The 27,598-nt window shown below is 36.2% G+C and overlaps 1 pseudogene; it reads left to right on the forward strand.

Annotated features, from left to right (window-relative positions):
- Positions 1–192: 192 nt before the first annotated feature.
- LOC131071305 (photosystem II CP47 reaction center protein-like) lies at positions 193–9,622 on the forward strand (annotated as a pseudogene).
- The last annotated feature ends 17,976 nt before the right edge of the window (positions 9,623–27,598 follow it).

Below are 27,598 nucleotides of genomic sequence, written 5' to 3' on the forward strand. Positions count from 1 at the left end.
GACCCACACTCGCCCCTACTATTCTATGGTTGAGACGCCCCTACCCCCAGCCGAATCGGGCGGGGAAGGGCTCTAATCTAGCAGGGCCCAGCCGAATTGGGCGGGGGGTGGGTTTAGTTCTTGATTGGAACCCCCAATCAAGGGCCCAACCCAACTAGAAATTGTTCCGGCATTTATCACCTTGGTGCCATAATGGCAGTGTGCATTCATGGGGGGAATTAAATTATTCTAACCAGCTCCCTACAATTCTATGGCCGTTAAATTCTATGTAGTGTGGGTCCCCTTAATTAATGTACGCCTGCTAGCCCTTCCCCTAAAATTCGGTTGGGGTAAGGGGGAGGTAGATTACTACTCTGAAGGAAGTGGGGGAGGAGAGGGGAGGGCAAGGTGGTGGGGCTTGTTTCAAATTCAGAGCATTTCATGTAAAGGGTTTGTATGACCCTGGAATATGGGTTTCTGATCCTTATGGACTAACTGGAAAAATACAACCTGTAAATTCGGCATGGGGAACTGAAGGTTTTGATCCTTTTTTTCTTGGAGGAACAATTTCTCATCATATTGGAGCAGGTATATTGGGTATATTAGCAGGCCTATTCCATCTTAGTGTTCGTCCTCCCCAACGTTTATAGTTATACAAATGATTACATATGGGGAATCTTGAAACTGTCATCTCCCGTAGTATTGCTGCTATGTTTTTTGCAGCTTTCATTGTGGTTGGAACAATGTGGTATGGTGTAATGTCCCCTTCTCGTTGATGTCTTTCCAGTGGTCCATTAGCCTATTCCTGAGACCCGTAGGCTAGGTGGAATGAAGAATGAGGGTCAAGCATTGATGAGGTGAGAACTTTACTATTTTTAGTAAGTCAGGGGTTGGCCGTTTTGGTGATACTATCCTACTGAGCTCTCCATGCTCTGTCACTGGGTGCGAAGATCATGCTTTTCGGAGCAGTAGTTCATGACTTACTATTTTTAGTAAGTGGCAATATGACATATTTCTATTTTTGGCAGTGGACACGGTTCTGATCTTGTAGTAGTTTAGTGGTCTTCCTGGCTCAACTTCATCCTGGTTTTGGCAATAATTAGTATTGGAGTCATAAATGATATAATTAAATATTATTTCCTTATCCTAAGGTTTAATATTTAATTAATTTGATTATTTTTACTACTGATTAATGACTATGGAAATTGCGCATATTATCTCCTAAGTGCTAGGCGAATTTTATGTCTAGAAAGGGACGCCAATTTGATGTGGGAGATATTATTTTATTCACCACAAATATTGCTAAGTCAAAATCGTGGTCTTGTGCTTTTTGGCGTAATTCCTTGACTTATGGTTTGGGCGCCATCCTTGGGTCCACATGGTAAAGGTAATGCAAATGAAGAAGTTGAATTTGGGCGAATTTGTAAGCATTTGCATTTGGTTTTGGGGAGTTGGAAGTTATAAATAAGAGCCTTGGGCTCCCATTTTGGTCATCATATGAATTTGCATCGTTATGTTGCCGAATTGGCGATTGAAAAATCTGAGCTTCGAAGTGTGGCTTCCTAGCTAAGTCTCAGTTTCGTACTTGCAAGATAGTACCTAGCTGTGTCCATGTATTTCCAGTGCTGTTGGTGAGTGAGTTGTAGATTGTGGAGTGTTTTGTGTGAGATTGGAGTGTTTTCTGGTTGCTGGTCGTGGAATTGCTGAAAGTGTATTTTGCTCATACCTCTTGGCCAGGCGATTCCATCATTCTAGGCATAGATGGAACACTTGCAGAGTACTCGGCGAGTTTGAGTTTTTGAGCTCTGCAAGTTTTTATGACTTTAACTCGCAGCAAAAACTCGCCGGCTAGACTAAAAAAAGAGGCCCAAACATGTCAAAAAATTATCAATTTTTGTTTTTTCAGGTCAGTTTCATTCTCTTCATTAGAATATACACATGAAATATCACATTTAAGTATAAGTGGCATTTCAATATGTCTTTTTCCTTTCTTATACTTTATAACACCCGATGCCTTTATAAAATAATAAAAGTATTTTTGGCCTCACGGGGCGCTGCCCCTCGATCCCGTCCTGTATCCCCTTGACCTCGCAAGGGGCGATGCCCCTTGACCCCAACTTGGGGGCGCTGCCCCCAAACCCCCGTTGAAAAATATAGGGGGAAACTGCGCTGATGGAAGTAGGGAAAATTTAACCTCTGAGTCTGATTAGGCTCCATATAACAACATAATTAGCATTGAAGAAATCTTGGTATTATACATTTTAGAGTTGAAAGTTTGAAACTATGAGTATGAATGATGAAATTTCAAATATTGCGCATTTGTAGATCTCCACCAAGATCTAGACCTATCTCTCTACCCTTCTTTTTCTCACCCTCAAACCTCGGCGAGGGGTGCTACTTTCAACCTAATTTAAATTTGCAAATGCTTGGTGGCAAAGTTGGGGTGGAAATACCCCAAATCTCAAAAATTTTGCCCTCAGAATCTTATGTCAACCTTGTAGTTCATCCAGTTGTGAGCACAGTTAGAGCTTTTTGAAGCCATCGACACGAAGAAGAGGAGCAAGCTAGCTCAAAAACACCTCAGTGACCTTGTCTTTGTGCAATATAATCTTCGATTGCGCATAAGGAAGGTAGAGGAAGTAGCAGGTGGTCCACTTGACTTGGATGATATAGATCCTTACTGCGATTGGACATTATAAGAGCAGCCTCCATTGTTTTCTGAGGATGACAACACTGATTTGGAGAGGCAAGCTATGGAGGAAGAGGGGGGCGGATTTGGTTTCACGCTGGATGACATTGAGGAGGAAGAGGATGAAGATGAGGAGTCATTGCCAGTGCCACAAGCAGGTGGAGACATAGCTTCATCCAGGATGGATGATGAGCCAGCCATACCGAGCGAGGAGGCACAGTCACGCCCACTGCAGACTTCAAGGACTAGACCCTCTAGTTTTACCTAGAGCTGGGAAGAGGAAGTTGTAATTGTAATTTGTAATGATGTATTTACTTTTGGTTTTACAAAAACTATTTACTATTTTGCTTCCAGCCATCAGCATTCCTCATGAGGATGTGATTTTGTAGACACTTTGCATTTAAATATATCTAGAATCAACTTGTTTCTTTTGTGTTATCATTTATTGACTCATTGGATGCATCTTCTCATTAAATTTTGCAAAAAAATGTATTTTTTATTAAAATTAAGTGTGTTTTTACGTTGCCAAGTTTTTTGCCGAGTTTTTCGCTGAGTTTTTCCTAGTTTTTGCCCAGTTTTTTTCTCAGGGGCTTGGCGAGTCGAGCCGAGTTGCGAGTAGTCCAACTATGATTTTGGGTACCGGCTCATCCATCCTTCCTACCACTGGCGATGCATTTTGTAAGTTTTTAGCATCTTATTTTGAGTGTGGAATTTTATATTGAAAATCGAACTTCCCAGGTTAGGCATTGGGTTTCGTGAGTGCATTGGGAAGCGTGCAAAATAAATATGGGGGTTTTGATAGCTTTCTTTGGGTTTGTTTTCATTGTGGCTGGTGTAGCATTAGTTTAGAACTGATTTTGGGTGAATTGGGTGAGTAATGAGAGAGTTATGAGCATTTTAGTGAATCCATAGGTTGCTAGTTTTGCATTTCCAGCCTGCAGATCTTGATGTTAGCAGAAATTTCATGCTTATTATTTGGATGTTCAGCATTACTCTTCTTCTCTCACTATCTTGATTATTGTAAGGTTAAGTAGTAGTACTACTAACCAATTCTAGCATGTAACTCTCACCCCGCTGAAAAGTGGAGGAGGCTGGCTTGCCGCCTATTTCAATTGAATTGTAATTCAGTCCTCCCGTTGCATAAGTGGTTGAGTTGAGCTTGTTTGTAATTTCAGTCCTCCAGCTAAAATATCTCGGTCAAGTGATTTGTGTGTTTCTCTTGGCTGGTTCACCGCCAAGTTTCTTGCATTCCTGTTGGATAAGTGGAAGGGGCTGGCTTGTTGCCCAGTATTGTATTCCATTTCATCTTTCAGTAGATTTGAGATCTAACGATCCCCTATTCACTGTATGCTCTCACCTTCCCACATTGGGCACTTGGTGATCAGAAAGTGGAAGGGTTGCATTTTTCAGCAAGTTTTTAGTTTATGCTTTCTAACCTTATCGGGTTATTTGTTTGTGGATTTTTATTATTGGCCTAAAAACATAAACAAAATAACAAGGATATTACATATGGTTCTGCAACCACTCCGATCGAATTATTTGGTCCTACTTGTTAACAGTGGGATCGGGGATACTTCCAACAAGAAATAGATCGACGGGTTCGTGCAGGTCTAGCTGAAAATCTCAATCTATTAGAAGCTTGGTCAAAAATTCTTGAAAACTTGCTTTTTATGATTACATTGGGAATAATCTAGCTAAAGGGAGGTTATTCAGGGTAGGTGCAATGGAAAGTGGAGAGGGAATTGCTTTTGGTTGGTTAGGACACCCTATTTTCAAAGATAAAAATGGACATGAGCTTTTTGTACGTGGTATGCCTACCTTTTTTGAAACATTTCCAGTCGTTCTAGTAGATGAAGAAGGAATTGTGAAAGTTGATATTCCTTTTAGGAGAGCAGAATCAAAATATAGTGTTGAACAAGTAGGTGTAACTGTTGAGTTCTATGGTGGTGAACTTGATGGAGTTAGTTTTGGTGATCCTGCTATTGTCAAAAAATATGCTAGATGTGCACAATTAGGTGAAATTTTTGAGTTAGATCATGCTACTTTGAAATCAGATGGTGTTTTTCGAAGTAGCTGAAGGGGTTGGTTTACTTTTGGGTATGCTACATTCGCTCTTTTTTTCTTTTTTGGACATATTTGGCATGGTACTAGAACTCTATTCAGAGATGTTTTTGTTGGTATTGATCCGGATTTGGATGCTTAAGTAGAATTTGGGGCACTCTAGAAATTGGGAGATCCAACTATTAAAAGACAAGTGGTAAAATATGGTATTGCTCCGCTCGTTAATGCAATATTGAGAAATTGCATCTTAGGAATCAAAATCTTTTGATTACACTTTTTTTAATGGAAAATGTTGTAATTAGTATGAAAGTCATCTCTATTAATTATAAACTACAATCGAATCTATGGAAGCATTGGTTTATACATTCCTTTTGTTGTCGACCTTAGGGATAATTTTTTTGATATTTTCTTTAGAGAACCCCCCAAAGTTCCGGATAGAGGCGAAAATAATTTTCTATTTTTCTAATCCTTATTTATAATAAAAAAAGAAAGGATGACCTTCCCGATTGGGAAGGTCCTTTTTTTCAACTAGTCCTCGTGCTCTTCAAAAGGATCTCAAAGTTGTTCAGAAGGTTGCCCAAGGTGGTGTATAGGGCATAACTAGTAAAGCTAACAAGTAAACAAGATATGTAGATAGCAACTAAGGTTGCAGTTTCCATTGATAGGTAATCCTATGTATGTATATACATAATAGTATACAAAGTTAATTAGATCTCAACCAATACTATTTTTTTTATGGCTACATAGACCATTGATGATACTTCCAATACCAGACCAATATGAACTATTGTAGGAGATTATTTAAAACCATTTAATACAAAATCCGGTAAAGTTGTTCGTGGATGGGGAACTACTCCTTTTATGGGCCTGACAATGGCTCTATTTGCAGTATTCTTATGTATTATCTTACAGATTTATAATTCTTCCATTTTATTAGACGGAATTCTAGTTAGTTGGGTCTAGAGAAACTAGAGAATCCACTGTCATCACAAAATTCACATTAACTTGCAACAACTTTAACTAGTTTTGCTCAAATCTAGAGGAAGAGTAGAAATTTGATTTCCATAAGGACAAATTGATCATTTGCATCCATGACATTGTAAATCTCATAAATCCTAAGACCTATTTGCAAATGTTAACGACTAAAGAAACTACTGCCAAGCCAAGCAAACTAACAAAACGACTACCCTAAAAAGAAAAAAATGGGAGTCCCCGTTTACTATGGGGCGATGTGTGAAAACGTCACAGCACATGTGACTTCAACTTGGAAACAGCAATTTTCACTCTTTTTGGATCATCCTTGTTAATGTCTTCCACCTTGAAGTGTTTATTGCCGAGCTTGCATTTAAAAATGGAAATATTAATTACCCTGGAACTTTGGCTTGTCAAGGCTTCAATAAGCCTCTCCATAGGGTCTAATGCTCTAGCAGCATTTCTTTGAGGGCCTACATTCCTCCTGCCCCTTTCTTCCCCAGTTCATGTGGACTCCCCTGTATGCCATTGCTTACTGCTCTGAGATCAAACTGATTCAGGTACTTCTGTTCCCGACAACCGAGACTCAAGACTGTCCTTCAGTTTCAACAAGCTCTCATGGCAAGTCTATTTCTTGCCAGTTATGCATTTTCATGAGAGTATGCAGGCCTAACACCATAGATCCTATAGTTTAGAATATAAACAAACAGATATCACAAAATGACAGACACACACAAAAAAAAAGCTTTTCCATTCAGCATGCAAACGAAATTACAGTTTGGGAAAATTCCTCCCGAAAAGAGTGACACAGCACATCCAGAGAAAAAAACCAGAAAAACCAACACCCAAAAAAATCCTAAAACCAGTCACAAAATCCCCCAAAATAGGAACCAAACAGAATCGGTAGTTACACACTAAAAACAACAAACAGCAGCAAAGAAGAATAACTGACGGGTAGCGGGGTCTCATCAATTAAACGGTAGTTACATTACTAATCAATTACATACATAGATTGCCAAAGGATTAAGCCATGATGAGAAGCGCCTAGCTAGTTTAACTAGATGGACATGCTCTAGTTTCCCATATATCATGAGATATTCTGTTATTTTCTGCCTTACAAATTGCATAAATTCTTCCGCTTGAGGAAATGCACAAGATGCTGATGCCTATTGCTTTATCAGATTGATGGTAGTTTTGACAGCTTGATGGCCCAATCACCATTATTCAGTAGTTAGATTATGTCATAAACACTATAATCGTGCTTCATTACATATCAATTCACAGAAAGAAATTGTTCAGAATAGCATCATATACACACAATTTTGGCAGAATATATAATGATGTTGCCTTAAAAAAATATAAATCACAACCTCTCAATCTTCTCGCATTACATTTGTAGTGGGTGCTCACTATCTGGCAGCCTTACATATGTATATGTTTTAGCTTGTCTATTATTCCTCCGGCCTCATATGATAGCATGTTATTAAAACCCTCGTCATGAACTCTCATTTGAACAATTGCTGACATATATTACAAACAATTTTCAGTTAAATGTTTATTACAATTAACATTTTACTGTACTCTGTTGCTCTGTTTCAATTTTCTCATTTTATTCACATGTGGTCTTTCAATCTGTCAAGTTCGTCAGTCTGTTAAACTAGTTTCATTATTAAATACTTAAAAACATTGATAATACTTCTTGCCTCAGTTATATCTTGAATGAAGGATTCATGTCACAAATTTGAAGAATCCTAACTATAATCAACATCATGGCTTGTAACTAAACCCACCTGGAACTAGCAGGTTCTTGTGATACCACTGATAAAGTGAGCCTCACACAGAGAGGAGAATGGCATGTCTAGTGGATAAAGGAATAACCCAGTAGATGCAAAAATTATAATTCTGCTGAAAGTTTGCTCTGCATCGTTTCTTACAACACGAGTAACGATTTCATTTTTGGATCCATATCTACCACCTTCATTCATATCATTTTGTATTAAGCCTTCACCTTCACTGCTATTCATCTTTTATAAGACAGAAGTTCAATGGCTTCAAACTTGGTTATCAAGACATGAGTGCATTTCTCGTTTCTGATTTAAGATATTTGCAGTAAATTCAGGTATTTTAGTAATATAATTGTCAATGTGCAATGAATTAGAATATTTTGTATTCATGTGTTATCAATGTCTAGCTTTCTGTGACTGCATTTTTGGTAAATCAAGCCTCTTGTTACGCACATATTGGTCCCAGGAAATGGGGTTTTGCTTTACAATACTTAAGTTTGTCAATAGAATAGAGAATCCTTCAGCATTTTATGGTTTCCCTTACTGATACTTCTTTATTTTCGAGTGGAAACTATCTTTCTGCCGTGTTTTACATTCACCTAGCACATGAATTGGAGATGTATGATTAGCCTATGGGATATGCTCTCAGAAATAAGTATCCATTTTATATAACGTTCTCTTGTCAAAATTTAGAGCACAAGTAACACTAATCTCGGCAAAATGGATAACTAATGTTCTGAGGAATGACCAAATAATTCTCAGAAAAAATTTAATCTTAATGTAGTTTCCAGAGTTCATAATATTGGATTTGTTAAGCTTTTGGATTCAACTATTGGTAATTTTTCAATCAACATTTCGGATCATACTTCATGATCCATCATCATGATGAATAGCTAGAGAGCAGAGTTAAAAGGATAGCTGCAGACTGGTGAGACTAATTAGAGGTAAGGGAGGGAAGAAAATTGTTCCAAAAAGAAGAAAAGGGACAATTGCTCAAAATCTGGAATGAGTGGAATCAATGCCATGTTAGCATGCATTTAAAAAGATAATATTGGATTTCTTAAGCTTTTGATTCAACTGTATGTAATTTTTTTATCAACGTTTTGGATCATACTTCATGATTTATCATCAGGATGAATAACTAGACATCAGAGTTAAGAGGATAGCTGCAGACTGGTGAGACTAAATAGAGGTATCATAGATCAGAGTTAAGAGGATAGCTGCAGACTGGTGAGACTAAATAGAGGTATCATAGATCAGAGTTAAGAGGATAGCTGCAGACTGGTGACCTCTATTTAGTCTCACCAGTCTGCAGCTATCCTCTTAACTCCGATCTCTAGCCATCAGGATCTCTAGCTATTCATCCTGATAAATCATAAAGTATGATCTGAAACATTACAATTGAATCCAAAAACTTAATAAATCCAATATTAATCTTTTTAAATACATACTAACATGGCATTGTTTCCACTCATTCCAGATTTTGAGACAACCATGCACTTAAATTTGGAAATTAGATGTCTTATTCTCAATCATTCTCTGTTCGTTTATTTTTTAAGTTTTCCCCTGTCCTTCCTAAACAAATTGGGACCTGGCATTACATGTTCTTAGGACACCTGACAGTGTATTGACTTGCTGCTTCCATGTCTCGAAATATTATTGTAGTAAATGATCATTTTTCGTATGTATCCGTGAACATATATTATTGTTTCCAGACATTAAGGTTAATCTAGAGTCCAAGTCCAAACATTTTGCAAGAGTTTGTTGATCTGGAAAATGAATTCTGGGTTATTGATTCAGTGTGAGATTATATGACATAATATTAAGAGAGGCAACAAGATTGCTTTGTTGAAAAGCTTTAGTAATTTCTTATGGTGTATGATTGTTTTGTTAGCCACAGGTTGATTGCTGTTTTGTCCCAAGCTACAGTGCTGAATTGGTTGGCGTTTCAATGAGTGAGGGTGCAATGATAAATGGCTATGATTATCCTGATCCTGATCCTTCACCCGGTGGTAACCATGTCCATGGAGCGCCTATACAGAATGATGCACGCACCCCATCTCCAGCGCCTTCATCGTCATCCCAAATTCAGGATTCAAGAGGGCCGCCTCGATTGACTTCTCCATCTCCACACTGAATTTTAAACAGTTGTCTTTTCTATTATCCTCAAAACAATCTCGCCCGTTTCCTCAATGGGTATTAAGAAGATATCTAGTTTCGTTGAAACAATCATTAATGCCACTGATTTTTTTATAGGCTTTCAGCTCGCTGAATATTGCAGTTGTAGCAGCATGCTCACGGAGAAAATAGGGCTCAATGTATGATGTTTGTATAAGTGAGATGACTGTGAATATACAAAAAGTTGTGCCAAAAATATGAGTTTGGCTAGCAGTACAGCTAAGTACAAACACAAAGGTATCGGATGTCTATGTTAAGGTTTGACATTGTAAAATGACTACAAAATATCATTAGTTAGAACAAGAATTATTTACACTTTACAGTAAATAGTGAAATTGTGAGTGTATATTGCAGTGGATAGCTTGTAATTGGATGTTAAATTCACAATCAATCCAAAATTTATCTGGCTTTGGAAAGGTGGCAAAGTGACTGATAGAGAATGCTGGGATTTTGAACTTGTGTAGTTAAACCTATCTCATGCTTTTTAGTTTTGCAATTAATTATCATTCTTTTGTTATATCCACATAAATTTGAAAGAATTACGATGGAATTCAGAATAGATGTACATATACATATGTATGTATAGGTGCATACAGACATATTTTAACTTTTGCAAGTGAAGTCATTGTGAAGAAATAGAATAGATGATGAGGGAAGAAGTAGATCCCTAATAGCCTGTGCATTCCGTGAATTACTTCGTCTCTTGATTATATTTTGTAAGTTTGGTAAATATGTTTCCAGACCTTAGTTACCAAGTACTTAATATTTTTCAATAAGATTATCAACGTGCCTAAAAAATCTAGAAGAATTTGATACACATTATGTTTGTAAGAATTATGTGGAAAGTAACTAGGCCATATTACATCATTTTGCACTGCGAAGCTTGTGAACTTCCCAAGATGGTTAATTTTTAGATGCCTGCACTACAGTTAAGGCCATTCGAGCAATATTAATAATGTCTCCAAATCTTCCTAGATCTAGGTTAGATGGAATAGCAGCAGAATTGTTGCCATTACTTAACTTATTGCCAGGTGCCACAGCGACCTTGTTGCTCATGAAGGTTGGTAATTGCTTCTGAATTCTTGGTGAAAGAAGCAATTCTTTATTTCTTATCTTGAAGCAACAATTCTCACATCGAGGAATGAGGAACTGAACCATCAAAGCACCTCCTCTTAAACTTCTGCAAAACAGCAATATGGTAATGCTACAGATTATACATATTTATAACATTATATAAATGCAATTTGATGCAACCCGACTCCGCAGAATCAGGAGGTTGACCACCAACTAATCCCTAGAAATAGCTTTTAGCAAGGTTGCATGGGTATTCGTACCCAGCCCCTGGGTACTCCTACCGGAGATTCGGACGTGTATCCCGCACCGGAAACTTGGTTGGAAACGTTTCCATAGAGAGGAGACTTCCAGTTAACATATCCACCCGTCTCCCACCGTCTCCAAGCCAAAAAAAAAAAAAAAGAAACCTTAAATGTTTAAAAAAAAACACGGACAACAAAATAATCAAAATGTAGTACAAACGGAAGAAAAACAATGCTCAAAACAAATGCAGGTCACAACGATTTCTTAAAACGTTGCAACAGCCATTACTAAATTATTATATTATATTTAATGTTCAATGTCATTATATTTTTAGAATTTCTGTCATTATATTTTCAGAATTTCTATAAATTATTAAATTATATTTTAAAAAAATTGGCGTCTCCAAGTACCCACATCTCCTATTTTGAAAAAATAGTCGTACCAATACCAGCACCAGTCTCCAAAGTCTCCAAGTACCCCTGTATCCGTGCAACCTTGGCTTTTAGTGACTCAATCTTTTAAGAACTGGTGCAACGTGATTAGCAATCTAAATTTAGATGTTTGACAATTGACAGATATCATTCCTAAGCTGGTGGGGCAATTTCTAGCTCCACCCCAATTTCACAGTCCAGCAGCTTTAAAATATTCTTAAAAAATTTCAGCAGCTCCAGTTCTATTTTTAAGGAAGCTCCTAGACTTAAATATGCAGTCCTAAAAAGTAGGGGCTGCTATTTTTTAGGAAAAGATTATAAATAATCCCATAGCATATTTTTTTGTTTCATGGGACCTCCTGCACCATGAAAATAGAATCTTAAGTCCCCTCAAGCATGGAATAGGAGAGGGTCTCCTAAGCAAAGTTGGAATTTAAGAAGATTAGACTTTAAAATATTCTGAAAAAATTTAAGCAGCTCTAGTTTTATTTTTTAAGAAGCCCCCCTCCATGAGACCCCAGTCTTAAATATGCAGTCTTAAAAAGTAGGGCTGCTATTTTATAGGAAAAGATTCTAAATAATCCCAAAACATAATTTTTTTGTTTCATGGGACCTCCTGCTCCATGAAAATAGAAGCTTAAGCCACCTCAAGAGATCGAATAGGAAAGGGTCTCCTGAGCCAAGTTGGAATTTAAGAAGATTAGGAAGGTTAGATTTGGAGAGGGAGATTTTGATATAGAAGCGACAAAGCCCATGCAAGCTTTTTATGTCTAAATATAAGGTTGATATATGTTTCCTTGTATGCTGGACACCATGGATGGTTTCTTTCCTCACTGAACCGCAGTAAGTTTTATTGAATATGTACTTCACACTATGTCTGCGGAAGTTCTTCAATATATCTGTTTGGGTTTTGTGAAGATTGTCAATATTCTCAATCTTGAACTGAGGAGCACACCCACTACATCAGTTTGGTATCAAAGCATCAAAAGAGTCCTGGCCAAGCATTCCTGAAAGGTGGCAAAGGGTTAAATAAGGAGGTTAAGAATAATGTTAAATCCTCCACTTTCAGAATCTGTAGCTTTCAAGGATTCATTCTTACAGTAGTTTGGTCTTAGCTGTAATTGCACATGTTCTTCTTGTATACACTTATTGCCCTTTTCTCTGAGCGCTGATTATTTTGTTGAAGTCACCAAGAAATTAAAAAAATAAAAAGATTGAACTCTCTCTGATTTGAGGGGAAGTTCCCAGATTTCCTCGTTAGAGGTCAGTTCATTTGCCCAACTTGTTTCGCTTGAGGAGGATATTATACACACAGGTTTTGGCACTAGGTAGCAGCTCATCATTTGTCATCTTTGTCATTCGTTTGAGCTTTATACTTCCAAGTTTATCTACAGATGTTGATGTTCTTAACAGGCTCCGTGGCAAGGAATTTAGGTCTTCATTATCTCTTGTGATGTGAGAACCCATAAGGTCATCAAAGCTGTTGTCAGAAATGTGTGCTTTATTTTTAGTAACATTGCTTGGCTTGCAATCAGGAAAGTTTGTTCAGTATTCATTCCATGTGATAAATATAAATATTCTCCATCATTTAATATCTTTATCAAGGGCAGGATCAGCATATGTTTTAAATTAACTCGTTACCTCATGTTGCTTCCATATTTTGAGTGAAGCCTTTATGTGGGGATTAATGGAAGTTTATATGCTCACATATAATTGCCTGGATGAGGTTGATTTCTGACAAAACAGATGATGTTGAGGTATATTTTGGAATAATGACTTATAGGTGTCTAAGGTGTCTTCCTCGGTTTGTCTAGAGATGGAGGAGTCCAAGGGCAGCCAAAAAGTTGGGGAAAGAGACAAAAGATCATAACAAAGAGTAGAGCACTGAAAATGCAGATAGGTTGTGGAGTAAAGGCAGAATGGCTAGTTACAAATTTAGAGGAAACCCCTTAGTGTGAAAGTTGTTGTCACGGTTTTGAAAACATCTCATGCTGAGGGAAACCAAAAGTTCTCTGTCAAAAAAAATAAGGCAGATGGAATCTTTATGAGAAATGTGTATCGCCAATCCAAAAGATTGATGCAGTGTTGTTGCGGTGAACTGCTGTGTACAAAAGGTGAGAGTTGTGAGGAAACAAAAAGGCGGTGTAGTGTGTTTGAGCTTGAACTGTGAATTCAAATATGGAGTTATATCATGATGTGAAAATGAGGACAACCAAGGTGGAAGAAAAGATAAGACAAAGCAGAGGACGAAGCTATAATAAAGACAACCAAGGTGGAAGAAAAGATAAGACAAAGCAGAGGCAGAAGCTATAATAAAAGAGCAACAAAAAGTGTTGAAAAAAATGAGAGATTGAGTAGATGCGATTGAAAGAAAGAAAGATAAAGAAATCTACAACAAAAGCATCAAAGAGTTGTGATAAGTTGAAAAAGATGGAATCTTTATGAGAAATGTGCATCACCAATCCAAAAGATTGATGCGGTGTTGTTGTGGTGAGTTGTTATGTGCAAAAGGCGAGAGTTGCAATGAAACAAAAAGGAGGTGTAGTGTGTTTGAGCCTGGGCTGTGAATTGATCGAATATGGAGTTATATCCTGATTTGAAAATGAGGACAGCCAAGGTGGAAGAAAAGATAAAACAAAGACAAAGGCAGAAGCTAATAAAGGAGCAACAAAAAGTGTTGCAAAAATGAGAGATTGAGTTGCAAGAGTTATGGTGCTTATTAAAGGATTACAAGTCATGTGATAGAAAGAAAGAAAGATAAAGAAATTTACAACAAAGGCATTGAAGGATTGTGAGAAGTTGAAAAAGTATGGCCAGGATAAATGTTCACCTTGTGAGCAAGAGCTAAGTTTAGAGAGGAAAGCCATATAGGCAAGGATTAGCCAAGGAGTAGAATTGTTAGAACAAGGAAAGATTAAATCCCTTTAAGAGTTGGAAAAGGTTTTAATGGATAGAACACTTAAATGTGGTCTTCCAAGAGTTACAGGGAGTAGAGATAGATGAATGGGATGAAGATAAAGTAGACGAGTAGGATGGAGTTGTTGATTTCTATTACCCTGAAGAAAGGGAAGGCATTAAAGATTGCGTTGATGTGTTTTTCATACACATGCGAACACATAATAAAATACCCAAAATTATCTATCCTCTCTTGAACAAAGTTACTCAAATGCTGAAGATTAGCTTAAGGATCACTTGAGATAACTCTGAGGTTCTGGTATGTCGGGTCATGACGTGTGGATAAGCTTAATGGTTTGATGTGGGGGACTTACGTTGAATTGTTGAATGCTTGAATCGTTGGAACTTAGATCCTAATTAATTGCTTGAAGAATACAAAAAGAGCAAAATACATAGGGTTTAGGGAGTCTATTCTAATCCTAAGAATGCAAGAGAATGAGTGAATGATTCGATGGAATCCTATTGGGCAAGGTCTCACCATCAAACTGAAGAATTTGACACAAGCTCAGTGCAATCTTCTAAGGTGCAATTCAAAGATGTTCAAATCGTTACCATCAAACATTGATTACCATTCAAATTAATGCATAAACAATGGACGTATAGCAATTGAAGTTACGCTAATTCAATGTCAGTTGACCACACAAGGCACACTTACAATCAGCAAGAGGCTAGTGGTATGGACTAAACGGATTCTACATAAATGCATTCAACAAATTCTTCCATTCCATCTAATTATTCATCATCTAACATGAAGATCCAACAAGAAACCACGCACTTTGTAAAGAAAACAATACATTCCACCATAACTTCAATGCAAAGGAAGTTTATTTACAACTTTGGCAATAATTTATGCCTTCTCCTCCTACTCTACTCCACCTTCTATCTGCTATCAAACTATTCTCTATTCTATTCTTCTAAAACTATCTATTCTTCTATTTTTACTCTATTAACCTTTACAAATGAAGAGTTTGAGCCTTTTATAATACTCTCAATATAATTCAATGGTTCAGATCAATTTGATATCAATGGCGAGATTTTACAATGAAACCTTAATTAGGGTTTGTTACCACAACCTTTATTCTGGCCAATGAAATAATTACAACTTTTTGACACATGTCCTCTTTGGAATATTCGACCAATGGATAACAGGGGTAGGTGCCTCGAAGTTTGTGCCTTCATGTATGAGTCAGGTACATTGCATCTAGATATGTTGATGTGGAACTTATTTGATTGTTGGAGTAGTGATTGGGATGATGACTAGGATACCACTTTAACTTGTACTTGTAGACTTGATTCATCATCATGAATGAATATCATTATCTAGCTTCAACGGTGATGATGATCTTCTAACTTTGATTAACCCTTTTGAAACTATCCTCTTGAATGCCTTAATCATGGAAGTGCAAGGTATAGATTTTGACTTCCTCTTAGTTTTGAAGTATTGAAGTTGCCTTGGAACGAAATCTTGATGTCACAACTGCTTCTCTCCTTTGGAATTCCTTCTCTGTGACTCCCTTCATGTTGTTGATTCTTTCAACGCATCAAACCTTGAATAGCTGGATCATGCCCTTGTATTAGTAAATGTTTCTTATGTAGTCACCTTCTTATGCTTGTCTATGAAATCTCTTTGAGGATATCTTCCTTGTATCTTGATCTTGATGTTGAAATTTGCTCCTTGAGAGACTTGTTTCAATCCTCCTCCAACGTGATCTCCTTGATTTCTTTCTTCATCTCCTGCAAAACAAAAAAATGAGCATCAAACACACATAATATACAAACTCTATAATCTCTTAATTTGACATAATTTCTGATTTTGTGTGATTTGCAAGTTTGATACGAGCATTTAGAGAAAATCCGCTCTCATGAAGGAGCACTTAAGTTGAGCTCGCTCCAAAGAAGAGCGCTTGAAGTTGTCTTCCAAAACGAAGTCTTGCTCACTAATGACAATTTAGATGCACTAAATCACACTCAATCAAGGCTTTAGGGGTAAGTTCGCTCCAAAGAAGAAGCACTTGAAGTTGTCTTCAAGTTTGTCATTGATCTTGCTTTCACTCATCTCCCTTCATTTTTAGTTCAAACATTGAGTCTTTCAACCATTTATCGAGGAAAACATGACAAACTATCCTTATGGAAGGTCTCTAGAGGAATTTCGCTTTGAGAGTGGAGCACATGAAAAAAAATTTGCTCCAACTTTGATGCACATGAAGTGCACCCCAACTTGGATGCACATGAAGTTCGCTCCAAACTGGATGCACATGAAGTTACTCTCAAATCTTACCTTTCATCATCATCTTAACTCAAAATTATTCTTTCTAAACATCAAATCAGCTCAAAGCAATGATCTTATAAGCAATCTCGCATCTTCTCTCGGACAAATGAGGCAAATTCTCTCTCAATTAGGAACGCATGAAGTAAAGTTCGCCCAATGATCCATGCACTTGAAGTTCATTCCTAAAGCCATGCACTTGAAGTTCGCTCCAATTTACATGCACTTGAAGTTAGCTCCCATTTACATGCACTTGAAGTGAATTTCAAATCAAAACTAAAGTCGCTCTCAATCATTTTCATTGCTTCATCGACTCAAACTTTAGGTTTTTTAAACATTCATTCATGAAAACATGTCAAACTTACCTCATGGAAGGCCCAAAAGGAAAATTTGCTCCTATCAAAGAGCACTTGAAGTGAAATTCACTCCTCTAGAGGAGCACTTGAAGTTAATTCCAAATCAACACTCTAACTCTCCTTCGCTCACTTACACTCACTTTCTCAACTTCAATACATCATAGCATGCTCAACATGAGATCTTAGGAGGAATTTTTCTCTGAGACTTGAGCACAAGAAATTCGCTCCACAATTGATGCACATGAGGTGAAGTTCGATCCAAAGTGGATGCACATGAAGTGAAGTTCGCTCCAAACTGGATGTACATGAAGTTCTCTCCAAACTGGATGTACATGAAGTTCTCTCCAAAGCTCATGCACCTGAAGTGGATTGAAACTTGACACTTAGTGTTTTCTTGCTCATTCTCTTTCATTCCATTCATTCAAGTTTGTTGAAACTAGGCTCATGGTGCATTCTAGGAACAATTTTGTTCTCAACTAAGGACACTTGAAGTGAATTTCACTCCTCAAGAGGAGTACTTGAAGTTTTTCGCCCTCAACCTTGAGCACTTGAAGTGGCTTGAAAATGCACTTTTGAGTTGAACCTTATTACTTTATGCCTTAGTTTATACCTCTATATACTATAAGACCTCAAAAATCACGTTGAATATGATTTCACCTTCAACTTGAGGCAATAAGAGTGAAATTCGCTCTGAGAAAGGGGCACTTTAAATTTTGGCATACTTAGTTAAATTATGCCTCTAGAAGTCACCTCTCACTGTAACATATATAAGTCACATGTATGATCAAGGAAACACCTGCGTTGTTGATTAGACTTGATTAAGGGTTTCTCTATCAATACCTCTTCAATGCAAAGGCTAATAGCTAAGGACCCTAAAACTACCCTGGAAAGCAGGAAAAAAGAAAAGAAAAGTGGGGGTCCCCATTTGCAATGGGGCGATGTGTGAATACCTCACAACAAACTGCATTGTAAAAAGAGAGGAGTTGGAGGATTGCAATGAAGAGGAATGCAGTCTAACACAAGATGAGCCCCAAGATATTGTAGTGGTGGAAGCAATCCACATTAGAGAAGATGTTGCAACAAAGATAGAGATATTTGGGAGCCCCACATGTGATCACGATTTAATGTTTTTAGAGAATACAAGTTTCTAGAAATAGCTAGAGGAATGTCTAGAGAATCCCAATAGTGATGAAATAGGGGAAGAAGATCATCACTTTGTTAAGGAGGGAACACGATTGATTTAGGGAGATAGTAGAGACATGCTCATTTATGGTATATAGGACAATGTCCAAAAGGATTTGTCTTGTGAACATCATCACATTGAGCTAAAAAACAAATGCCACCTCACAAAATATGAAATGGAAAGCCTGCCTAGATGGCATAATGCAAAGGAGAAAGCACTTACGATTTTTTTTTATTTCTTTAACTTTATTTCTACTTTTAATGATTTATGTGCAAGTGTAATAGGAGCTAGTATGAGTGATGAAAAAAGCAATGATGATTTTTTAGTGGATGAGGACTATTAAGCCTTCAAAGCTCTAGGAAAAGAGAAAGAAAAATAATTGGTAGAGGAGGATCCCTATTTTAACAAGAGACTAGAAAAGAAAGAAGAAAAAATATGATTTATTACAAATATAACTAATTTGATGGAAAGGAATGTCGTGGCTTGGTTCTTCAAACTAAAAGGATCGTTGTACCATGTGATGCACATGAAAGGGGAAATAGTAAAAAACAAAGCTCAAAAGTTAGTATGTTAGTCTTCAACCAAAAACCAAAACAAATGAACTAAAATCCTTCACATACATATCAAAAGAGATTAACAAGCACACATAAGAAGCATAAACAAGTGAAAGAGGAGTAAGAAGACTCCTTAAGATGCTCCAATGATGCTCTTCTTGCCTCTCCCTTGTTCTTCTCCTCTCCAAGATCCAAAGCTTGCTTGAGTGTAGCCCTTAGTTTTTAGCATGAAGCCATGGATGCCAAATGAAGGATTGAATGTGATTGAAAGTGTAGTTTTATTGCTATGAAAATTCTCAAACTAGAATGACTATGAGAAAGCTAAATGAAATACTTATGCATCTATAATAACAATGCTCAATGCTTCCTCCTTTGCTTGTGGATGAGAGTTCTATTTATAGGGAAAATGGTTGATTGGAGGTTCACGATTGATTTGGCTTATGGAGGGTTAGGATTGAATGAGAGAGACATGATCCTCAATCTATGTTTGCAACTTCCAACAATGCAATGGTGACAAGTGGCATGATGAGAGGGCTTGAGAGGAGAGGGAAGAAGCATTAAATGTTTGAGGAGACATGAGGGTAACCTCATGTGGTTGGGTTATGAGATAAAGCTATTATTCAATGGTAAAGTTATTACCCAATGGGAAAACTCTTGTGCAAGGTTTACCTATGGTTAGGCCTTGACTAAAGGGACAAGACCCATGTGGGTTAGTGTGTTGAATAAGGGAAGCCTTTAAGAATTTGTAAGAGTCTTAAATGGGTGAGATGATGGGTTGGGGGTTAATTTGGGATTAGGATTGTGCAAGTGGTTAAATTGAGGGTTAGGATAATTTGGAAGGGATTAGAAGATTCTAGAAGAAGGGTTAGTGAGCAAGTGGGTGAGGATTTTAGGATTTTAATTAAAATGAAATTCATTTATTTCAAATAGTGGTGCAACTTGCATTTGTAGGAGAATGCAAGTGGATAGGGAGGAGTTTTTAAATAGATATTTATTTATTTAAATGGTGTTTTGATTAGAGATTTTTAAATAAATGCTCGATTTATTTAAATAAAAGGAAAGGGGGAATTAAATAAATCGATAGATTTATTTAATAGCTAGACTATAGTTAGAAGTTTTAATTTAAATAAATTTATTTAATTAAATTAGAAGAATAGGATTAAAATGAATTAATTAAATGTGAATTTAATTAATAGCAGAATACCAGTGCATAAACAAATATTAAATATTTATTTAATTTAGTGGACAAGTTTATGTGTCTACACCATCTATTTCAAACTATTATCTGAATGTTTGATGTAGCAGCATCCTAGGAAAAAAACAATTATGGATCACCAAAAATAAATGTAATGTTTGGGATGTTAAGATTCTTAGTGTTTTAATTTGTTGAAGCTTGTTTTAATGTAAATAGGCTTTTCACCAGGAGGTTCAACATTTTAAAAGAAGGGGAGAATGATACAAATTGACTATGTAGAATCGGGAGGTTGACCATCAACTAATTCCTCAAAAGTAGGAGGCAGTGTAGTTAGATAACCAGTTAGGTTCAAAGATGAGATTTTGATATAGAGGTGACAAAGCCCATGTAAGCCTCTTATGTGCAATTATAAGGTTGCTGTGTATTTTCTTGTATGTTGGACAACATGGATGGTTTCTTTCCCCCCTAAACTGCAATAAGGTTGTATTGAATATATACTTAACCATCTATTTGTGGAAGCTATTCATTTTTGGTCTATTTAGGTTTTGTGAAGATTGTGAGTATTTGAGTAGTGTTAATCTGGGGAGTAGAGCCCCTCTATCAAAAGTATATGATAAAACGTTAATATATTTGTTAAATTCTATTGCTACATGTGAGTATGCAGTTATTGGATTGATTGTGCATGCAAAAAAGAGACTTATTCAAGATGATGATATCTTTCAAACATGGTTGAACTAAAGATATTTAGGGTAAAACACCATACTTTAGAACTCCTTATTTATAGGGTTAGTTAATGAACATAATGTTGAACACACTGGTATATTGAGAAGGGGGGAGGGGGGTGAATCATTATTCCCTTAAAACTTAAAACCTTTAGAACAATTAAATTCAATATCGTTAAACATATCAACAATAGTGAAAGATAAACCAATGAACACTAATGCACAAGAGAACATTAGATTTACATGGAAAACCCAATAAGAGAAAAACCATAGTGACAAATATCCCACAATATATGAATACACCCCACTACCTTCCAAACACAACAAACAAATTTAATTAACCAATACTTTAACTTTAGTGCAACTAAAGTAGTGAGAAATACATTAGATTTACATGGAAAACCCAATAAGAGAAAAACCATAGTGACAGATATCTCACAATATATGAATACACCCCACTACCTTCCAAACACAACAAACAAATTTAATTAACTAATACTTTAACTTTAGTGCAACTAAAGTAGTGAGAAGTACAACTTTGACAAGCGAACCTGCAAAACCACAGGGGTTTAGTTGCCAAAATTGTCTCTAACAAACATGAACAAGCTACAAAAAATTGTTAGTGATCAACAAAATTAAAAATCAGATAACATAGGCACAAATGCCAATGTGCAAGTGCAAATGCCAATCAACGTAGACATTTACTAATAGTTGTAGACACAAATTTATAGAAAATAGAAAAACAGTAAGCTTAAAGAACAAGACTAAGCTAAAAAATCAAAAACTTGTTTACTAAATCTTTTAGATTTTCTATATTTCTTTTTATTTGTTGTTTTTTTCTGAATAAAAATAGACAAAATACAAAATAACTAAATTTAACAGAAAAATAAAGGGTTTGTTTCTACAATGGAGACACCAAACACTAGATGCAGATGTCGAATTTCAGACTTGCACAACACAATTAGCTCAAAATGGCTACAATAACTTTAAAATATTGCAAATAAAGTGTTAGGTAGAAACCAAAACAACATAGAACATAAATTAGCACATATTTAGACCCAACTAGCTAGCATAACTACAAAAACTTGCAATATTAGTCAAAACCTGCAAATCACAAAAGGGTCAATCCTAAAACTACCGGAGACACTGATTTAGAAGTGCAAACATTGAAAAGCATAGACATAGATGTTGATCCACTACTTGGAATTTGAAAAATTCATGAAAACTCAAAATTTTGATTAATTTTAAAGGGACATGGGTCTTGTCGAGTGTGCCAAAATGAAAGCAATGAAAATTTAAAGCTAACTAGTGCATTGAGCATGAAAGTTAAAACAAAACACAAGATTTATACCTTCATCTCTTTCTTGATGAAACAAAGTGGATGCACTCTAATCTACTTGATTTGTCTTTGGATTGTTTTGTGGATTGCTCTTAGCAACATAACAATATGGATAGGAGGCTAGTGATTTTGGCATAAGGATGGCATATTAGCAAGTGATGATTTGTGAAGGGAGAAGGCTCCAATTTATAGATTTTTGGATGGAAGAATGGAGAGTTGAGATGCAAAGTAGCATGGAGGTTTTAGATGTCATGAGCGGTGTTGAGTTGGATTAAATGCTTAGCCTTGTGACAAGCATCACAAGGTGGAAGCATTGAGAAGAACACTTGTCATGGGGAAGAGGACAAGGTGTTATCACACATGTGTGAGCATTTTTTAGGAAGAACAAGGAAATGATATGTGGAGGAAAAAGTGGCAAAGTGGAAGAAGTGTAAGAAAGGAAAGGCAACACATGGAGAAAAAGGGAAAGTATGTTGGGAAGAACACTCTCACACAGGTGAGAGCACTAAATAAAATACTTGGTCACAAGATGAGTTGGAAGTGGGACAATGACTTGTGCATGCAAGTCATTTATAAGGGGTAGTCACATTTGGATTTGGTGGGGTTGGATCAATTAAAAATTAGAAGAAATGTTAATGAGGCTAGGAATCAAGAAATTAGTTATTAACTAATCTAGATTGGAGGAATTTAGGAATTTTGGCTAAGGTGGTGGGATTTGATTAATTAAAATGAATCAAACCTTAGAAGAATATTTAAGGAACATAATTGATTGTTAATTACAGAGGGAGATACTAATTAATAAAATATAATTTAATTATTTATTAAGATGAGAAAAATAAAGGCTAAAATGAACTTGAATGATTGATAATTTCAAGTACTTGAATTTAGGTGTCTACAGTATTAGTCACATGATTTTATATAATACCACTTCGTGGTTTTGTGTGAGTGTATTTCTATAAAAGAAAGGTAGTTGTCTAAGATTGGCTAGATGGGGTTTTAAGTCTTCTTCTGAAGAGTACATATGTGAATTGTGACATGGTATGTGTGGTTACATGTTTGGACACATGGAGGGTGCATTGAAAATGTTTGATGCTTTAGAGGTGTTCATGGAGACTTTGAAGGTGTATTTTAATGTTATGTTGCTGAATAATAAATTGAGCATGGATGCTTTTGGAGGTTGGAGTTTTCCCTCTTGAGGGTTTTCTTGGGGTATATCTTGTGTCATATTTTTATGGGTGCGTTCTTTATTCTCTTGTAGATGTATTTTGAATACCTTTTTGCATAGATTTCTCTTTTGCGTTATGTGGAAATTGTCATTATATGGCTGCAAGTTCTTTAATTTATCCTTTTTCCATTCTTCTGATCTATCATAATTAAATAATTATTTTAAGTATTCAATTACCTAACACTCTTCCATGGTTGAAAAAGTTAATTACTTTATTCAATTATTCACCTTCTCTTATTCTTCTAAAAATAAATAAAATATCCATTTTATTTATTTATTCCTTTGTACATGAAATTAAATAATTTTAATTATTTAAATTCCTCCACTACCCAACCACTTGTCCATTCTTCTCTTCTACAACTTCTCTACTTCATCCTATTCCCTCTTCTATCTTTAGCCTCCATTTTCTCCTACATGATCTTCATCGTTGATCTAATTTGGGCTAGACTCAAACTGGACCATTAATCTATCTCCCTCCATTTTTATATATTCAGATCTTCTTCTCTATCATTTCTTTAACCACAAGTTAAGATTTTATTTTATCTATCTAATCACTTGTTCTTGTATATTTCCAACAACAACATAATAACAAATTTGAAGTGCACTTAAGGACAATGGAGATAATTTTTCTTGATTGGGTGCATTGTTTATTGTTTTGTTTGCTTTCTTGCATTCATTCTTGTTTCTTCATTGGTAAACTATACCTTTGTGTAGATTTTACGGTTTTGTGTTTTCCCATTGATGATTTATGCATAATAGGATTTTTGGTCATACATTGTATTAAAAGATTCTTACCAAGTATTTGAGAAAATCTTGGGGTAGTTGATAGATTAACCATTATTGGAGGGTATTAAAATAATATTTCAATATTTATTAAAATATATAGTAATATTTAGTTATAATGGTCATATAAGTTGTTAAAATAGACTTATGCATATTTTTTACTCTTTTGGCTATTATCTACTTTTCTTAGTTGTTTATCTTATTCTTATTAGATAAATCATTTGTCACACTTATTTTAGGATACTTTCACTCCTTTGTTAATATTGAATATTTTGGTAATAATTTTTCATGTCTATAGATTGAAGCCATGAGATAGTAGTGTTATGTTGAGTTCTTTTAGGTAATAGGGTGCTACAAAGTTGACCAAAGGAGAGTAGTGAATTTTATTGTTGTATATCTATTTATGGAGATTAAGAACATATTTGCTTACTTTCCCTTGTGGAGTTTCTTCTTAGAAGGGTTTCTCCATGTAAGTTCAATGTCTCTTATGGTTTGTTGATTTTTCTATGAATATTGAATATGTAATCACATTCATTAAAAAAACATTGGATGACTATTGTGTAGTCTTAGGAAAAATATAAATCTAAATCTTAGTTTAAAATGCACTACCAATAATTACTACATGGATTCAATCCATTTAGAATTTAAGTAGTATACCCTTCATTGTCAGTATTTGGGTATCCCTTTCTTTAGTGCAACACATAAGTCATTTTTTGGGGGCAAATCTCTTATGCAATTCAAAACAAATTTTCTTTAAAATGGAAAGGTAAGTGTTTGACGTTAGTTGGCAAATTAATTTGATAAAAGATATAATGTCCTCCATTCCAAATTACATTTAATATCAATCATAAAAATGTCTAAGTGTGTATAGGCAAACAATGAGAAATATATAAGAAACTTCCTTTGCAAAGGAAATATAGTAAATAAGGTGAATCACAAAATTCCCCTTGTTTCATGGGAAAATGTGTGTAAAGTCAATTAATGGGGTTGGTATTCATAATTTAGAACCAATAACTTTAGCACTAGGTGCAACACTTTCCTGAAATATTTTTGCAAAGATGCGATATGGGGCAAAACAATGCAACCTAAATACTTGATTCATATGACCCAGAAAGAATCTTTATGATTGCAAACCCCTTGCCGGGGGGGAGGGGGGGGTGTTAAAGATGTGGAATTTTATCATAAACTTCTAAGAAGTCATTATCCTTAACTTATCCTAGATTGTAAAGAATGTGGGGATGCTCTCTTTTGGGAGGATTGTCAGAATAGGTATCCCCCTTGTTGGATTTTGCCAAGATCAAGAAGTCATTGAAATGTACAAGATAGAGACATAATATGGGACAAGAATAAACTATATTCTCATCAATAGAAAATGATCAACAATCAACTGGATTATCTAGTTACATACAATGTAGATGAGCCTGCTTATATAGGCAAGGCTAGGGATATGTATGAGCACACAAACATGACATGTGGCTCAATAAGAAACAAGGGTAGGTAGGAATTAGGTGTGGGTAGGTAGGAGAAATAATATAATATTCCACATGAGGTGGATCACCCACCGAAGGTGGAATTATCACTCCACAATAAGTGGATATGATAGTGTAATAACAAGATCAACACCATAAGAGGTGGAATTTCTCCTACACACACTATCCCAATGTGGCACAAACACCCAAGTGTCTCATATCCAAACTACTATGAAATGCATTATCCTAAGTAAACTTAAGTAAGTGTAATAATATCCATGATGAATAATTATTTACACCAACACCCCCCCTTAAGTGCAACTTAGGGGAATGCACTTAAGTCTACAATGCAACTAAGCAATGCAAGATGGGTCCCGGCTACGAGGCCATGTTAGGTACCCATGAACAAATGCAAATGCATGCAAACCAATGCAATGAAATCTCTCACAAAGTGGGGAAAGAGAGAAAAACCCAATGGGAAAAAACCCTCCCCCAAAAGAGAGATGAAAGCTATACAAGAAAACTCTCAAAGAAGTATGTGAGGAACAAAACCCCATGTGAGGAAATAGTCCCCCCCATATGAGAGAAGAAGAGAAGTCAAACTGTGATCATCCCTCAATGAAGAATCTGCACCAATGATAGAAGCTCGATGTATGAAGAAACTGCTCCACGAACGTCGAACAACATTCCTTCCCTTAGGAAGAAACAAAACCAAAGGTGTATCCATGAAGTCTCCCCAATCATGAAGGGAAGATGTATGAAGAAAACTCATGATGAAAGGAATCTCTGAAAACTGCTCAAGTGTCCCCATGTCGATGCTGAAAGATACCCCTTCCAAAGATGGTAAACTGTGCCATACTGCTGAAAAAGGAACTCCAACATCTAGTGGAGATGGATGTAGAACAATATCCAAAGACTCATGTGTCTCCTCAAAGAATAAAGAGACCTCCTCCAACTGCTGTACATAAGTATCCACAATCATGTCAACCTCGAAAGAATGATCATGTAGAGAATGAACAAGAGGGTCAGAGTGTGCCCTCGCAACAATCGAAGAAGGATCATCTTCATCAAAGAGAAGATGTATGTCATCAATGATGTCTCCCAAATCTGCAATGTAGGATTCCACAAACAAACCTGCAATATCTGTCAAGTAATCATCCCATGAATCTGAAGCTGGAAGACAATGTATATCCTGCTGCACTGAATCACATGAAGGCAAAACTGTCGCACTATCCACATAATCAGGTGCAATAGGTGATGTGATATCAATATGAGGAGATGAAATACAAGACTCAAGAACGGGGTCACATGTGAGAATCCCCATGTTCAAGTGTCCAAAGTTCTCCTCAAAATCTGAATCATCACAATAAGTGTGATCATCATGTGTAGAATCATCAAATGTGAAATCATCATCATCAACAAAATCTGAAAAGGAGTATAACCGAGATGCATGATCAACCACCCCAGTTGCAATGATAGCTCTAGTCTCCATGTCTCTAATAAAAATTGAGTCAGGTGTGAACTCCACAACTCTCTTAGTTGCGCCATGTGTGATTTGATAGATAGAAAGGAGATTGTTTGTCAAGTGGGGTACACACAACACATCATTGAAGGAGTTATCCCCAATGTCAATAGATCCTTTCCCAATCACATCCATGTATGTATGATTGCCCATCAAAATCTGAGGCATGGTGCAAGGCTCAAATGTAGAGAACATAGATTGTGAAGATGCCATATGATGAGAAGCCCCTGAATCTAGAAGCCATCTCTCTGAAGTATGATTTGTTGTAGCACATAGAGCTTTTCCTTTTCTTGTTCCAAAAGAGTGAGTTTTTCCATTTGTAGAAGCCATGAATGCTTTCCCTTTTCCTTTTGAATGTGAGGAAGTGGAAGTTGATGAATCATCCTTCTTGTAGACTTTAGGCAAATCAATGTTATGCTTTTTGATGATATGTGTGAGCTCATCAATCTTCTTAGTATGGCAACGATGTTCCTCATGACCAATCTTTTTACAATAAGCACAAGTAGGTCTCTCTCTCTTTGGTGAATTATCTTTCTTGGAAGAAGATGAATCTCCTTGTTGTGGAGAAGATGATGCTTTATCCTTAGGTTTTGATTGCCATTTCTTCTTGTTTGAGTT

The sequence above is a fragment of the Cryptomeria japonica genome, chromosome 8 (genome assembly GCF_030272615.1).
Source record: "Cryptomeria japonica chromosome 8, Sugi_1.0, whole genome shotgun sequence".
In the NCBI taxonomy this organism is placed as follows: Eukaryota; Viridiplantae; Streptophyta; class Pinopsida; order Cupressales; family Cupressaceae; genus Cryptomeria; species Cryptomeria japonica.